This window comes from Miscanthus floridulus, chromosome 15, assembly GCF_019320115.1.
Source record: "Miscanthus floridulus cultivar M001 chromosome 15, ASM1932011v1, whole genome shotgun sequence".
In the NCBI taxonomy this organism is placed as follows: Eukaryota; Viridiplantae; Streptophyta; class Magnoliopsida; order Poales; family Poaceae; genus Miscanthus; species Miscanthus floridulus.
Window position 1 is genome coordinate 54347701 of NC_089594.1, and position 16824 is coordinate 54364524.

A 16824-nucleotide genomic window follows, 5' to 3' on the forward strand; every position below is an offset into this window, starting at 1 on the left:
CCACTCCCCATGCCACCCCTGGTTGGAATCACAGGGAGTGTACATGGGATACGAACCTCCTGTGCTCGGTTTCCTCTACAGGGCGAAACCTCCCACCGACGCGATCTCGATCGAATTCCCCGCCGTTAAGGCTCTCCCTAGAGAACAGCCACCAGAAGAAATCCGTGTGCGGCTCCATCCCGAGGAAAGGCTCGTAGACAGTGACAAAGCCAACGATGTGCAGCACCCCCATCGGATTAAGGTGCTGCAGCTCCAGACCCCACTCATTGAGGAGCCCACGCAGGAACTAGTGTGCAGGGGTAGCCTAACCCGCTCTCATGGAAGGTGAGAAAGGACACCACCTCGTCAGGCCGAGGTTGCGGGAACTCCTCCCTCCTAGGAGCCCTCCAGTGCGCCACCTCCTTCGGCGGTAGGAACCCCTTCGCGATGAAGGCCTTCAACACCGACTCCCTCATAGTGGACGACCTCCAATCTGACATTTCACTCCAGGATCACAAAAGGATTGGTGAGTTTTTCTCTTCTCCTTCGCTCTCCCCCTCTTCTTTCCTAGAAACCACCTGCGGCTCTCAAGAACGCTCACGACAAGAAGGAAAAGGAAAGGAGGCGGTAGATGAGGAAAAGGCAAAAGAACAGGGTGAAAACCTCCTCCCTTCTCCTACTTAAGGAAAAGGATACAACAGTTAGAGGAGGACGCGCCGATCGGGAAAGACGAAAATGGCGGAATGAAAAACCCTCTCTCTTTCCCATTTAATCCAGATGAGACGCGCCCTGACTGATGAGACTGCCCTGCCCGATGGAACAGGCTCCTGATCAGACTGGGACAGTGGCCTGGGTATGGCCCACCACTACCACGCGCTAGCCACTACCGCACGTCGAGCACAAGAACCAAAGCAGCCACCGCACACAGGCGGCTCTCCGCATCCCCAGGCGGGACTCAGAAAAAAACCCAAAAATGAGATCTCCGCCAGGAGAGACCGTTGGGCTTCCTAAGTCGATCGAACGGCTCAAAAAAACACCGAGAGACAGGTAGGAAGCGAAGGGATCCCCCATGTAGGCTATGCTGACTCCATCATGAACGACGAGCACTGGTCCCGGTCAGACATTTCCGACTGAAGCTCTCCAAACCCCGTCACTCAAGTCATCAAGGTAAACACTACCAACACCCTCTATTTCTTTATAATCATTTCATACATCCATACGCGCATTCATTCCATACGCCCGTGCCTCCCGGACTGATTCAGGACCCTAAACTGCCCGGGGGCTCGAGAACTAAGCATCGCACGTGCAGCGAAATGCATCAAAACGCTCTGTGTTGCGTCACGAAGCGGCAGTTGCCTCATTCGATATGAGCACCAACAGAGCTAGGGGAGAAAAACACAGATGAGCCCCGTGCGGCCCTCAGCCCTAGTCTGGCAGACAGGGTCATCTCAACCTTCTCGTTCGATCCTGAACCTCTTGCCAAGCCCATAGAATCTCCATCGAGGGGAGGCCATTAGGCCACCTAGGTCGATCTCTGAAATGACCCAGGCATCTGCTGGGTTGTAGGTAAAGGAGTAGTGAAATATCACAAGAGGGACTATGCCGACCCCATCACGAACGACGAACCCAGATTCCACTCGGTCATACCCATTAGCAAACTCACTGGAGTGCAGTCACTCGAGCCCGAGCGATCAGGACAAGTGACAAAACTCAGCCCCTCCTGGTTGTGAGGAACCGAGGACAGGGTAACGCACACAACTCACACCTACCCCTACTAAGGCCCAACAGGGCTTGGGGGCTCAAGACACACAATGCCTAGGGTCTACGACCCCAAACTTGCCCCATCCGGCTACGCTCCGACTGCGCTCCACACACCCGGGTCTATGACCCTAAACTCGCCCCATCTAGCTACGCTCCGACTGCGCTCCACACACCCAGGTCTGTGACCCCAAACTCACCCTATCTGGCTACACTCTGACTGCGCTCCACACACCTAGGTCTGCGACCCCGAACTTGCCCCATCCGGCTACGCTCTGGCTACGCTCCACACACACCTGGGTCTACGACCCCGAACTCGACCCATCCGGCTATGCTCCGACTGCGCTCCAAAAACACCCTGGGTCTATGACCCCGTACTCGCCCCATCAGGATCTACGAGCTTCGGCTCGCCCGATCCCAAACTAACGAAACTAACTGCCTCAGTTGCATGGGCCGCACCGAGGCCAAGATCCATGACTCTAACTCACCCGATCCCACGGCACGCACCGACACCAGGATCCGCAAGCTCTGCCTCGTTCGATCCCTAAAAACTAACTACCTCACCCGATCCCACAGCGCGCATCGACGCCAAGATCCGCAAGCTCTGTCTCATTCGATCCCTAAAAAACTAACTACCTCACCCGATCCCACGGCGCGCATCGACGTCAGGATCCACGAGCTCCATCTCACCCAATCCCTAGAAAACAAACTACCTCACCCAATCCCTAAAAAACAACTGACCACCTCACAATGACGCCTTGGTTAACAAACTCCATCTCAACTGAAAAAAACGCACACATGCCCGCTAAACAAACACCCCTAGACGGTTCTGCCCAAACCGCCCGGGGCCTCGGGGGCTACACCCACGGGTGCGCTCGCGCGCACCCACCGACGAAACAAAAACCTCCCCCGCTAACAACATGGAACCCCCCCCCCCGACGGTTCTTCCCGAACCACCTGGGGGCTTAGGGGCTACACCCATGGGTGCGCTCACGCGCACCCGCCATCGAGACAAAAATCTCCCGGACAATTCGGCCTGAATCACCCGGGGGCTCGAGGGCTCCTGTTGGGTTCATAAACCTAGGGTCCCTCGTAGGCTCGACCCAAGCAGACAGCGCGCAACTCATAGGCCGACCCAAGAGTCTAAAACAAAAGGCCAGAAGGGCAGTCCAGTCCCTGACTGGAAGGTCTGGACGAGGAGGAACAATGCCCGCTTATCGACTCTGGCCCACCTCTCCGACCGGAGCGTTCACTTCGGTCTCCAGCCACCTCCAGGATGGTCTCACCGACCGGAAAGGCCTAGGCAAAGCACTACCTTCGACTTCGACCCCACGTCTCCGACTGGGGTATGCAAAGACTCTGCTCACTGCTCTTCTCCAACTGGCACAACTAGAGACGACTGGGACCAACCGACCGGGGACACACGCCCGAAAAAGGACAAGGGAATGAACAGAGAAAGCAAGGCATGGCGCTCAAGTCAAACCATGATACCAGGGACTGTACCCTGTCACCTGTAGGAACAGTACTCTGCAATCGCCCAGACATAAACAGTATTATAGGCATCGACATTTTCCTCTACAGTATTGTGGGCGCCGTTAACTCCCATACGGTAAGGCCCCCCACATGCCACTGGGCATCGACAGTGTTGTGGGCGCCAGGATTTACCGTACTAAGTAAACATGGTGAAACTCCTCACATGCCTCTAGGCATCAACAGTATATGCAGGTGCCGACATCTACCATACCCAAAACAAGATGACATCTACCATACCCAAAACAACCGACATCCAACAGTGTTATGGGCGCCTACCATCCTCCTATACCCGTCGGCGTGGGCAACAAGACTTAGAAGCATACGAAATCTCTCCCTCTCACTTGTAAGGCCATCCCCTTCATCTATAAAAGGGGATATGCTCTCTCCCAACATTCAGTGGATTCAAGTTCATACAAGCTAATCTAGATCGATCAAGTTCACTAGCTCACAACCACAGAACTGCGAGGTTCGGACCTCAAGCACACGCTTGAACACTTAGCTCATAGAGGAGCTCCTGTCACTCTCGACCCTTCCGACCAGAGCCGACCGGACCACTCGCGCACCCCATCTTTCTCCTTCTCGTTTGTAACCCCACTGCAAACTTCGAGCACCTAGGCTTAGAAATAAAGTCACCGACTGACTCAAACTGAACGTAGGGCACGTTGCCTAAACCAGTATAAACCCGATGTCATTGAGTGCTAGGCCACCTCTGATCATAACATGTGGTAAAACTACAAATGTTTACTTGTTGGACACTTTCTGCACCGACATTATGCTTATAAGCGAGAGCTCGCTGGCCAAATTCATCACCACCGCAGCAGCTCCACCCAATTCGTCTCGCAACCTTGTCTGCCATCTCCTTGCGCATAGATTGAGCCAGCTCACACTCTCTCTTCCCTCTAGGCTTGACCATGCGTGTTGTTCTCGCCGAAGCTGGCTGCCATCGCCGCCGAGGCCAGCACCACCATTGCCAGCCCACTCCGGAGCCGCTCCTGCTTCCTCTCGTTTTTCGTTTCAGTTTTCTCGCTATGCCTTCATGACCATCGGCCCGTCCTCTTCCTTGTTCCTCATAGGTCACGCTGGAATGTGAGCTCGCCATGCAGTTCGCGCCGCCGCATCCGCTCTCACCATCCACAGCCACGCCTGCGCTGTTACCGTTTCAACCATCACGTGTTTCAAGTCGTGGTGAGCCTCTTGTGTGTGTAGCCGTCTCTAGCTAGGCCAGATATGGGCCAGAATGGCCGGTCCGCCATCGCGCCACCGTGGCATGCGTCGTCGAGCCGCCATGGTCGCAGCTGCGCATGCCCCGTGCCCTAACACATTCAACCAATAGTGTAGGGGTGTTCACTGGGGTCACGACGTGTCTGTAGGTGGTCTCCCCGTCGCCGGTGTCCTCGTCGTCAGTAGGTTCCGCCGTGCCGCCATGGCCGCGACCGTGCCCGCTTCGGAACCCTAGATGTCGAGCTGACCCTCATGGTGTGTGCGGGAGAGGGAGAGGAGCTTGCCGGGGTAAGTCCCATCGTCAGAGACCTCGCCAGCGACGAGCACCTGCCAGTCAAAGCCGGGCGCTGCCACGGTTAGCGCGGCTGGCGCTGTGTAGTTGACCCAGTCCCGCGTGTCAGCCTCTGTGGCTGGCTGCACGTGGGTGAGAAAAGTCTGGGCGGATTTATTCTTTTTCAGAAAATGTTTTTATGTGTTGCTTATTGTAATATTCATAGTTAATTAATGGTGCATGGTAAAATTATGAAAATTGTTGTGTAGCTCTGTAATGAGATGCTCTACCATAGAAAAATATGAATTGGTCATTTTCAGTAGTTCTGATATGCTTAAAAATTACCTCTTTTAATTAATAAATGGACCTTCCATGACTTTTATAGGCTCAAATAATTATCTTTTAATCATGAAACTTTTTGTGTATGCTTTACATGCTTCGACCTGCCTTCATAAAAATTATGGTACTGTTTTGATAATTTTAATTTATCCACTTAATTACATGCTTGGTTTTTAATTAATAAATACCTAAATAATTAGGATAAATCATAAAATAACTTTGGTGAATTTTGGATTTGATTGTGGTCCTTGGAACACTAATCCTTTTGCTGTTCTTTGGCAACTTAATTCTTTTTTGATGTGCTCATAATTAACTTGTTAGTTAATAAATAAAATAATTTACTCAAATGACTAATTAGTCAATGCATGTAATTAGGTCATGTAATGATCCTTGCTTGCCTAATTGAATGAATAACGAGATGGCAGTATGCCACTGTTGAACAACGGTCTGAGGTATGGATCTAATTGGTTGCTCGCATAGAAATTGCATTGCACCAAGGGTTATGCAGCATAGGCTATGCTTACACAAGTAAATGCAATTTGTTGTCGTTTGGTTTGCATGCATTCCTCTATTGCATGGATTATACTTAGGTTTGGTTGAGTGCACAGTGGTATGCTGCATCTAGTATTCTGTGTTTGGTTGGACTAATACACGTGAGATTAGAGTTGGCATCAAACACCCTCGCTGCGTTCCACCATGAACACCGCAGAGCACAGGCGCAGTCCTCCACATCCTGCAGCGCACGGGTGAGACAACGCCCCGTTCTTATAAGCCGTACTTTTTCAGCCAACGAATATTATTTTTCTGTCATAATACTTTTTCAGTCAATGAACAGTATTTTTTCTCTAACAACAAATCAGCCAATAGTATTTTCAACCATGACTTATGAGCCAATCGAACAGGCAAAGAACGAGAAAACGCCATGGGAAGTCGCAAGACAGGCCCAGCCATCGTCGGATCAGATTATGTGCGAAGTCAACCCTGTTGGAGGCTTGGAGCTATACGGCCGGCACACACGGCGATGGGTACGTGCATGGCGGAGCGAGCAAACAACGAGGCCGAGCTTGGCGAGGGAAACACATGCGCCGGCCATCACCAGGGAACGCCTGGCCGCCGTTGGCCAAAGGGCCGAAGATGCAGCAGTCGTTCTTCCATGCCGTGGCGTGCTCATCGGCGCCCGTGCGTGACGATGTTCTTCCATGCGCCAGCGTGCTCCGGGGCGGCCCGTGCAGCGTCAACGTGCTCCTGGCGACGGCGTGCTCCCGTGCGGCAGCGGCGTGCTCTTCGACGGCACTTGCGGCGGTGTCAGTAGAGAAGCGGACTCCGTGTCGTGCGTGTCAGTCACCGGCGGAGGCTGAGAAGGGGCATAGGGCGGTGACTGATCTATCAGGCACTCAGGCAGAGTGCACAGCGGGTGCAGGGGCTTGTACAGCGGCTGCAAGGAATGGACCGTTGCCTGCAGAGCGGGTGCTGGTGCTTCTTGCAGTAGCTGGATGCACTATTTTTTAGAGTGCTGTGCTGCATAAAGTGTTGTACAGGTAACTAAACGGAGCCAACTTGTATTATGGGAGCCTAGATAAGGAGTTGTGTAGGCATCAAAACAGACCCTATGGTCGTGTTCGTTTCAATTGTAATCCGTACTTTGCAGCTTCTTTTTTCAGTCAGAATAATATTTTACTCTCACAGCAAATCAGCCGGAACAGTGTTTCGGTTTGTTTTTTCAGCGAAGCGAACCGGAGCCTATATCTCTTAGATTTTGATATCCCAGTATTAAAAGGCCTACATCATTTTGGTGATACATTTTAAGTGTCATTTCAATATTTTAAAGATTTTAGGAATCTAGATTTTGTGCGGTGATTCTACAACTGGATTCTAGATAATAAAAATTAAGGTGTTTAGATCCCAAGATTCTAGTTACGGATTATAGGTGATAAATTGCGCAAATTGTCTATAATACGCTTTCTCTTTCTTAGATTTTCTTAATCCATTATTTGTTCTCTGTCTCCCATCACCGAGTGGCGATTCGCGTTGAAGGGCCCGAGCCGCGACGATGTGGCTCGAGCGACCGGCGGCACAGTTCGTGGGAGAAGCGCAGAGCGGCGACAACCAGCCTTGCGCTTGAGGGTCGGAGCAGTGGCAATGTGGATGGGGCAAGGCGTGGCGGTGGCGGCGCAGTTCACGCGGGTAAGATGGAGCGGCAACCTTGCTCAAGCTTAAGGGGAAAGTGGTCCATGCCCTTACGGGTCAGAGTAGGCGGCAAATGTTCAGGTTGTTCGTTTCGTCGTAAATGATCGTGGCTGGTTTGGTGTGAGAGAAAAATACTATTCTATCTTATAATCCACGATCGTATACGATCGTATAAGCCCAGTCGAACAAGTTGATTATGGACTGGAGCATGTGGGCCACCTCGTGCTAGTGTGAATCAAACGGTCAAGAGGCGGCTTGGAGGTGCGTCTGTCTTGGATGCAAGAGGATGACAGCATCAGTGCATGAGCATGCGCCAAAGGACAAGGTAGGGGGCATGAATGTCTTTTGAGATTTTTTTTTGTTATTCCTCGCAGAAAACGATCTGTTTGGTTACATTGAGGTTTTTATCTAATCCTCACAATCCTCAGGGATTCAAACGGGCCCTTAGTAATATATAAAGGTAGAAAACAGTTATATAGTAGCAGTATGTATTCATTGTTGTGTCACAGGATATTTTTGTTTGATATGGATATCGTTCTATTCTACTCCCTTTGTCCCAACATTATTGACGTTGTAGCTATGGACACGGAACCAATGACATAAAAAATACCAAAGTACCCCTATATTCTCTTTTCTCTCTCTTGCTCCCCTCTCCCGTCCACCCCCGGATCCAAGCGGTCGCCGATGTGTCGATCAATACGAGCCCGCGCTCGCTGTACGTCTGCTCCACGTCGATTGCCATAAGCTGCAAGGTAGGCCGCGGCCCGCCGTCGGTTTGCTCTACGCCACGCGCCGGAGGCATCACTTGCCCGCCACTGCACCATCTCGGCCGCTCGGATCCAACGACCCTGCACGACCACACCCTCTCCGTCCCGGCCTCCTCTCGGGTGGCGCGATGGAAGGGAGGCCGCCGGCGGGGATGGAAGGAGCAGAGGAGGGATGGGCCGGATCTCCACCGCCCCGGCATAGCCTCTCCAAGCAGCGTCGCCTCCACGTCAGTGGAGAGGGAAAAGGTGACTGAGCATCGATCTCCCACCTACTGAGGACAAGAGGAGGACGGCCAATAGAGTAGAAGAGGAGGGGGTCGACAGTGGAGAGGAAGAAAAAGGGGGCGTTGGAAAAAAGGAGAGTGCGAGGGAGAAGACCATGACCTTGAAGAGAAAGTAGTCGAGCAGAGATGGCAGGGTGAAGGGAATCTTAGGTGCACACCTAAAACGACGATATTTTTGGGACACCACTCAAATGCCAGGACGATCTTCTTTTTGGGACGGAGGGTGTACATTGAAACGTTCCTTAGTTCCATAATTAGTTGTTTTGTCGCAGAAAATTTCAATTGATTCGGGCACCATTCTATTCTAGATTCAAACGTTCTTTATTTCCATAATCTGCTTCCTTTTTAGTCAAGCTAATCCAGTCCATTTCTATGTATACCATGTTCACAACTAATAAAATAAGTTGCCAATTTAAGGGGGCGAAAAGAAAACATGCTAGAAAATAAAAATGTTCAATCTCAATTCACGTAAGCGCAAATGTGGAACCAAAGATATTCCATAGTGCATAATCCTTTTGCTTACGATGTTGAAATATACCTTAAACTGTATGCGTATTAATTAACTAATATAATGTCAGAAGGTCCTTTTTTCCCAACTTTGATGTTTAGTTAGGATATAAAAACTGATCATGGTTACCTGTGTTGGGGCAGTCCAGCGACAAGATAAACTAGATCATGTGGTGGTTCTTATATATCATAATATAAATACCCAAAATCAAACAATATATAATGGAGATTTTGACAACATAGCAACGATGGTGGCACCAATGGACCCCAAATAAATGAGCAGAGCAGAATGTTGTGCAAGTCGCGACTGGTTGTCAACGGAGCGGAGCGATGCCATCGTCGTGGGCAGAGGCCGCTGCCAGTGGGGCTGTCCATCGGCAATGAGTGGTGAACACCAAGCAGCCCTGGTCAGCGGTCACGGCGCACGCACGAACCGATTACTCATGTGCGCGGGCCGGCCACCACGGTCCACGCGACCATACCCAACCCAGCCGTGCCGTGCTTGCCTCCCAACCCAAATCTTGTGGCCTCTAGCTCCCTGTGCGTACGACTAGTAGACGGCTAGTAGTGCATGCCATAGGCCACCTGTCTCCGCTGGCGAGCAACACCAGCCCGGCCAGCCGGCCAGACGGCCAGCGCAGCGCAGCGACCATCGATGCCGATGGTCTGTGCTGTGCTAGTACTCCACCGCGGATGCCCTGCAGGCCTGCACACTGCCCGATCGCTGTTTGAAGGATCGACCGGGACGGACAGCGAGCAGACAGCCAGCGCTCGACGGATGGCGATCTATCGTACTCCACCGGTGCAGACAGCTTAGGCACCATCGCCACTAGTGTACTGTGGCCTAGGAACAGCCCCGACACTTATAACTTGTTTAGATCGTAAGTTTTTTCACTCTCTCTCCATCGTATTAAATTTTTGGATACATACATAAAGTATTAAATATAGATAAAAAATAACTAATTACACAGTTTGATTGTAAATTACGAGACGGATCTTTTGAGCCTAGTTAGGTCATGATTGGACAATAATTGTCAAATACAAACGAAAGTGTTATAGTGTCAAATACTAATTTCTAACCTCAATCTAAACAAGGTCCCGTATTTTTTGAGCGAATGAATAGTATTTTTTTTTTCCACAAATCCGTTAACAGTATTTTCAACCGTCACTTATGGCCTTTCCCTCGCCTTGCCAAGTTGCCATCTCGCGCGTGTGGCGACGTTTCCCTTGCCTGATACAGTACGGTCGAGGTCGATGGATGGAGCCATAGAGGAGTAGCGTGCGCCGCGCCGTGCTCGTTCTAGTAGGAGGAGCGTGCGTAATACTAGTAGTGGAGTAATGGGAATGGAAGGCCGGCCGGACCTGCTGCTGGGCTTCCAGGAATGGCAGCTCCGGACAGCCGGGGGTGAGCTGAAAAAGGGTGCTGGACCGTCGTTTTAGCTTGTTCGGAGGCTGTAAACGATTATGGATTATTTATTGCGGGTTAATTTAATGTAAGAGAAAAATATTATTTCTGACTAGAAATTTACTACCGTTTACGAGCAAGCGAACAGAATTTACTGCGAGATCTGTGATGTGCCCGTGCGCACCAGAACTACTGGAGTGACCGAATGACCGCTAGTGGTGGTGCAGCTGTTTAACCGTTGTGCCCTGGCTCGTCGGTTGCATTGCCCGCACAAGCTCTGATGGATCCGACCTGTGCTTGCTCCCACCCACTGTATTTTTAGGAAGTCAAACATTTAGGACTTAAACTAGCCGCTGTTCGCTGGGTAGTAAATAATCATGAATTTTTAGTCAGAATAATATTTTTTTCTCACACCAAACTAGTCAGAAGTAATAATTCACGATCATAGACGCTCGTTTTAGCCCCAACCGAACAAGTTGTAGTTCTATAAGTCCGTTTAGTGTGTAAAAACCTCAAAAGTATTGTTCGCTGATTTATTGAGCCTAGCTTATCAATCATGGTACAATATTTTTCTCTTACAATAAATCAACAAACAGTACTTTTCAGCCTGACTTTTCCGCAAAACGAACAGCCAGTTAAGTGCGTTAAGGCTTGTTTAGATCCGAAAATTTTGGCAAAATAGCACTGTAAGCAGTTTTCGTTGTTATTTGGTAATTAGTGTCCAATCATAGTCTAATTAGGCTTAAAAGATTCGTCTCGTGGATTTCGTCTAAACTGTGTAATTAGTTTTATTTTTTATTTATATTTAATGCTTCATACATGCGTCCAAAGATTCGATGTGATGGAGAATCTTGAAAAATTTTACAAAATTTTTTACAACTAAACTGGAACCTAAGTCTTGTTTTCAAAATAGTTTTCACATGAGACTATCATGGCCCATGCCCCCACAATAGATGTGTGCCGGGCCTAGAGCGGTAGCACTAGTAGGTCAGTACTAAGAGCGTCCGCAATGATGCTAGCTATGTAGCTAGCTGACATGAAGTTGAGTGACAAAATCAAAGATTATTTTATATATTTTTATTGTTTTAGGTACTATTGGACGCACATGTTGGCCCCGTTCGCTGGTCTGAAACTTGGCTGAAACTGGCTGAAAAATACTGTTCCGGCTGAATGGATCGTGAGAGAAAAACACTGTTCCGGCTGAAAAAGAAGCCGAACAAGCCATTTTAAGACAAGCGAACGGAGCCGTTGCTCTCTTAGATTCTTGGACTACGTGAAATAAATTAGATATTTATTCGTCACTAGTGACTATTCTCTCTCCTACTTTTTCACTGTAGCTAGCCAAATAGCTAGCTTGTTGAGGACGCCCTAAGCGTCTATTTAACTAGACTTCGGTTTGAGCTCCGACAGCAAGTTTTACAAAGGAGCTTTATGAAACACTTAAGAAGAAAAAGTTATTTTCTAATGACTAGGAGGAACCAGAGTTGTTTATGGGTTTAGAGGATGTAGTAGTATAATTTATGGTTCTTCTAATATTGTCATGTGCTTGCTAAGTGTCCATAAGTTAGTTTTTATTTGGTTGCCTCCATTATTTAATACTATTATCTCTTCTCTACAGCGGTGACCTAACCTCCATCACCATCATTGTCTCTGTTTATCTCATTGCCATAGGATCATGGCTGCAACACACCAGGCTTGCATGTTGCCATAGGACCATGGCTGCAACACACCTGGCTTGCATCTTGACGGTGGCAGAGGATGAGGAACTCGACGATGGTGGGCCCGCATGCACGGAGGACCAGATCCGACCGCCGCCAATTTGCTGCGTGACACCACCGCCGGGCAGATGTCACACGAGCCCGTGGCCGCGCTGCGAAGCCCCTTGCCGTGTGAGTTTGCTGCCGCGCGAGGTCGAAGGGGGCGACAAGAGGAGTACGTGTTGCCGTCGACCGGGAGGTGAGAGAAGCAGGTCCGAGCACTAGACGGAGCCTGGTTTAGCGGAAGCGCTTGCCTGCTTTGTTTCCACATGCTCAGTCAACCAAATAGGCTTAAGCTGGCTAAATGGAGGCTGGCTAGAAGGATAGCCAGCTGGAAGCCAAACACATCTATAAAGATTTACCCCTCGAATGGAAAAATCCAATTCAATGAGGATTAAAAATGTGAGTAACCTAGAAGTAATTAGGTGTTTCTATAAAAAAATTGACATCAAATTCAAGTTAAAAAGTATTTGAACTTGGATAATTGGGACGTGATCACGTCTTCCACCAAATTAGTTGATAGACTCACTTCTTACGCTTGAAGATTTGGAAACAGAGATCTCAATCTGACTCTGACGGGAAATACTCGGCGGCCGGCAATTGGTCATGTTGGCAACTAGAAACATTTTTAATTCTTATTCTTATGGGAATCGATAGAATCATGAGGTGGACCAGAAGTGTTTCCTTCACCCGTGAATCATATTTCTCGTATTTATGTCTAGCAAGGAGAAATGACAGTTAGTTTGTTCGATGTGATTCTGACTCTTGCCCCCTCTATACTAGTAACCATAATTTTATAGTTATTGTTTTTAAGTTAAAAAAGTTAAAATATGTTGTATTAAATCGTTCTTGGCCCATAAAAATTTAGTTTTTTAAAAGAATATTTACATATATATTTTTTAAAAATATTTTTTTGAATTGAACTAAAATTCAGCCACAGAGAGAAACGATTCTTAAAAAAGTGATTCGGATTCATCGTCTAAAGCATGTCATAAGAGAGTATGGATCCCGAACTCTACGTCATTTCTTCTCGTCGGAATCGAGCAAAGCTACTCCTACTAGCGATGCACCAATGCAAACAGAAGAAATTCAAGCAAAATGGGAGGCTCCGTTATCGAAACCCCAGGCACGCACGTATGGACGCAACGCAATGCACGAAAATGTTGTACGAGTGCGAGACAGGCTGTACTGTTGCGGTGCAAGCTCGGTCCACGTACAGAAAAAGAGGCACCGCTTTCTGCTGCTGGCCAGTGTGCCTGCCGTGTGTGAAAAAGCCAGGGCTAGAAACGAGGGAGCATCCAAAAGATGAGCAGAATTGCACTCAATCACCTCAGTCCATCGCATCAAGTAGACCAGCGGAGTCCGGAGTAGTACTAGGTACGGACGTACCCATAAAAATATGCACCATCCGTCTCCAGGACACACAGCGTGGAGCATCTGAGCAAGGGATTTGATCCAGATCTTGTGCAGGCCGGCAGCAATTCCATTGCTGGAGAGGAACGAAGCGTGTCGCAGATGTTTCCAGCGTCGTATCCGTGTGACCCTAAAATCCACGCACTAAAGTGTTTTGGGATATCACATGAAAGGTTAAGATAAAAAACAAATTACGAAATCCATCGACAATCCACGCGATAAATTTATTAAGCTTAATTAATCTATTATTAGCACATATGTTACGGTAGCATCACCTTGTCAAATCATAGACTAATTAGGTTTAAAAGATTTGTCTCATAAATTAGTCGTAAACTATATAATTAGTTATTTTTTAAGTCTATATTTAATACTCCATGCATGTGTCTAAACAGTCAATAGAATATGAAGTAAACTTTAGAGGAAGAAACTAAACAAGGCCTATATCAGGCAAAATTCAAAATCTAACCACACCATAGGTGGCATCTATATACATTGTGCTAGGTACGGACTGTACCCATAAAAATATAAAAAAACAGTGATTATGATCAGATTTTTATTATATTCGTAGCCATAAGGTAAAATCATATGCGTTCACAGAGTAAGCGTATATCCCCTTATATTTGCTCAACCCTGGGCCACGCCACTGGTCAGGAAATTTGGTTTGCAAAAAAAAAAAAAAAAAAAAAAACACGCACACACACCCCAAACGTACTAGTACTCCTGTGGACTGCGAGTTTGGATTAGAGTAATGTACGGAGTATGCACCATCCGTCTCCGTGTGCCGGTGTCGACTGCCGAGGTTGTCAGTACTGTGGGCCCGAGGTGGGAGATATTACTAGGTTTTTTTACTACTCGCTGTCCTCCTAATAAAAAATAAATTTAAGTAAGGATACAAAGTTTTGTGAGATGTAAACTGCGTTCTTTCAGATTTTCAGCTTCACCGTGTATACTCTGCTACTGCTACCTCCTAAAACGAATTTAGCAAATGTTTCATACTGTGAAGCTACTTTTGAAAAGAAAATCAAGCTATGGTATTTCTGAACGTTTAATGAAAAAGAACTGAAAAGGTATTGAAGACTAAATCAAAGGTTTAGTTCTTTTTGTTTTACTAGGTAGCGTACCCGTGCGTTGCTACAGGATAACTCATAATTTATACTAAAAACATATGGATCACACGATAAGATAACAATACTGTTAAATTAAATACCAACGTTAGTGACATTTAATCCAAAAAGCAAAGTTTATGAATTTAACACAGTAACGGAATGCGCGGCGTCGCAGGCTCACAAACTCTAGAGCTTCCAGAGATTGGGTTGAATCCAACCTAGAACCTCGGAACCCTGCATCTTTTCCTGGACGGGCTTCACTTCGGATGCACCGGTAGCAATATCAACGATCTTCATTCGATGGACCAAGTCGTATGGATCCTCGTACAATGGCTCAGACATGTAGATTTTGTTTCCCTTGTATTTGGATACACTTGTTTCACTGAAGCTTTTATTGAAATGTTTAGACACGAACAGTGTCTGATCACTGATGTCCCTCACCCTACACCACTCCGGCATACGGTCGTGGAGGTTGCACTTGTAGATTGTGCTGCTGTAGGTGAAGCTCTGTGTCTCATGGAACGTGCTCACCATGGCACCTACAATGTGCAGCTCACCGTTTGATTCCAGGTAGCTGCGGTGGCAGAGCCCTGCGGGTGGCGACAGCGATGGTAGCAGCGTCGCGGTTGGAGTAGCGTCGGCGGTGTTGCTGCTGCAGATGGAGATTTCTCCAGTGCAGTCGATCACCAAGAACTTATCTTGGCAGTGGACGATGGACCCCATGGAGAACTCCAATTTGGTGTCGAGCAGCGTCCATGCGCTATCGACTCCAACCCGACAGAACACGACCTCCGTGGAGCACCCAAGTATGGCCATGGCCATGCACTCGGGGCCGCCGGCGTCAGGCGGCGCTGAGAGCACGATCTCATGGAAGAACACGTCCCTCATATCTTCTAGCTTGATGGCTCTACCAGCGGCATCCGCGTCCCTGTAGTCGTTGGTGGGATGGAGGATCCACCGGCCGTGGACCCTAGACAGGCGTTCCGATGAGGACGCGCGCCGCGATGTGTTCGCCTGCTGGCAGCAGCTCAACGCGGGGGGCACGGGCACCGGCGAATGAATTCAGCAACGTCACGGACGCCGCCTCGTCCATGAGCGCCAGCCACCCACACGAGGAGCCACACGGCACCTTGCCACGCACGTCGAACAGTATCTTGGACAAGACTTTCTTCTCCAGGACATAGTAGAAGCCGACGTGGTCCGAGTCGGGGTCGAACGGGAGCAACAGGAGCGGTCCGAAGGTCACGAACGGGACGGCGGCGCGCCATGGGGAGCAAGCGGATCGGAAGGATGCCGCGTCGTGGCCTGACGCGAGACACTGTCCGATGGACTCAAGGAGATCCTCTGGCAGGCCAGATCTCCAGTCAGGGAGAGGTAGGGACCTTCTTTTGGGATTGGAAGACAGATGACATCAACTATGGTTCACGCAAGAAACAGCAAGCGAGGGCGATGGGACACGTGAGCGCGAAACCAAATGAAAAGAGAAAAAAGTTGTCCCTTTTGCAAATGCAAAGAGAAAAAGTAATTAAATGTAGGCAGATTTGGCAAGGTTTTCAGAAATGCAAAGATGTTTCTTTTGTCTTAATTCTCTTTCCTTCTGTGTTAATTCTCTTTCTTTTTGCTTGTTGCCATGTATGCTGGTGCATGCAAACATGCAATGTGTATATAGATAGCACAATAATTTTCTACTTCCTATCTTACCATTATTCCTCTATCACATGACAGATAATATTCAATCAAGGAGAATGACACGATCAATAAGTAATTAAGATGTCATGGGATCGCAGACGTGGGCAGACGGACAAACCAAAATAAATGTCGCACAAAAAAATATCTACACTTTATTCTTTTTAGTTGCATGAGATTTTTTTTCTATCACCGAAGGGAGAAATAAATTGAGCACAGGAAATGCATTACGATTGTAAGCATGGGCTATGGTAACCATTGTTTTTATCATGTGATGACATGATGTAATCGCTGATGATATGACACAGCAAGCTTAATCAATCATTTGCTATCGGCCTTTCCCCACTAGTAGATGAAAAATCAACATCGATCGATCTCGATGGCTCGATGCCGTGGAGCGGCGAGCTATTCTGGTCAGTTATCGCGGTCTTCCAGATGTCAACCTATCGCCGCCGCTGCAGCCTCCAGCTGTGAAAATGAAAAGCTAAATTTGGCCGCACGCACGAGTAGGGTACTCTATTTAAGCATAAAGTTTAGTTCATATCATATAATCATACAGTATGTCTGGACATATGTATAGAGTATTAAATATAGACTAAAAAAATAACTAA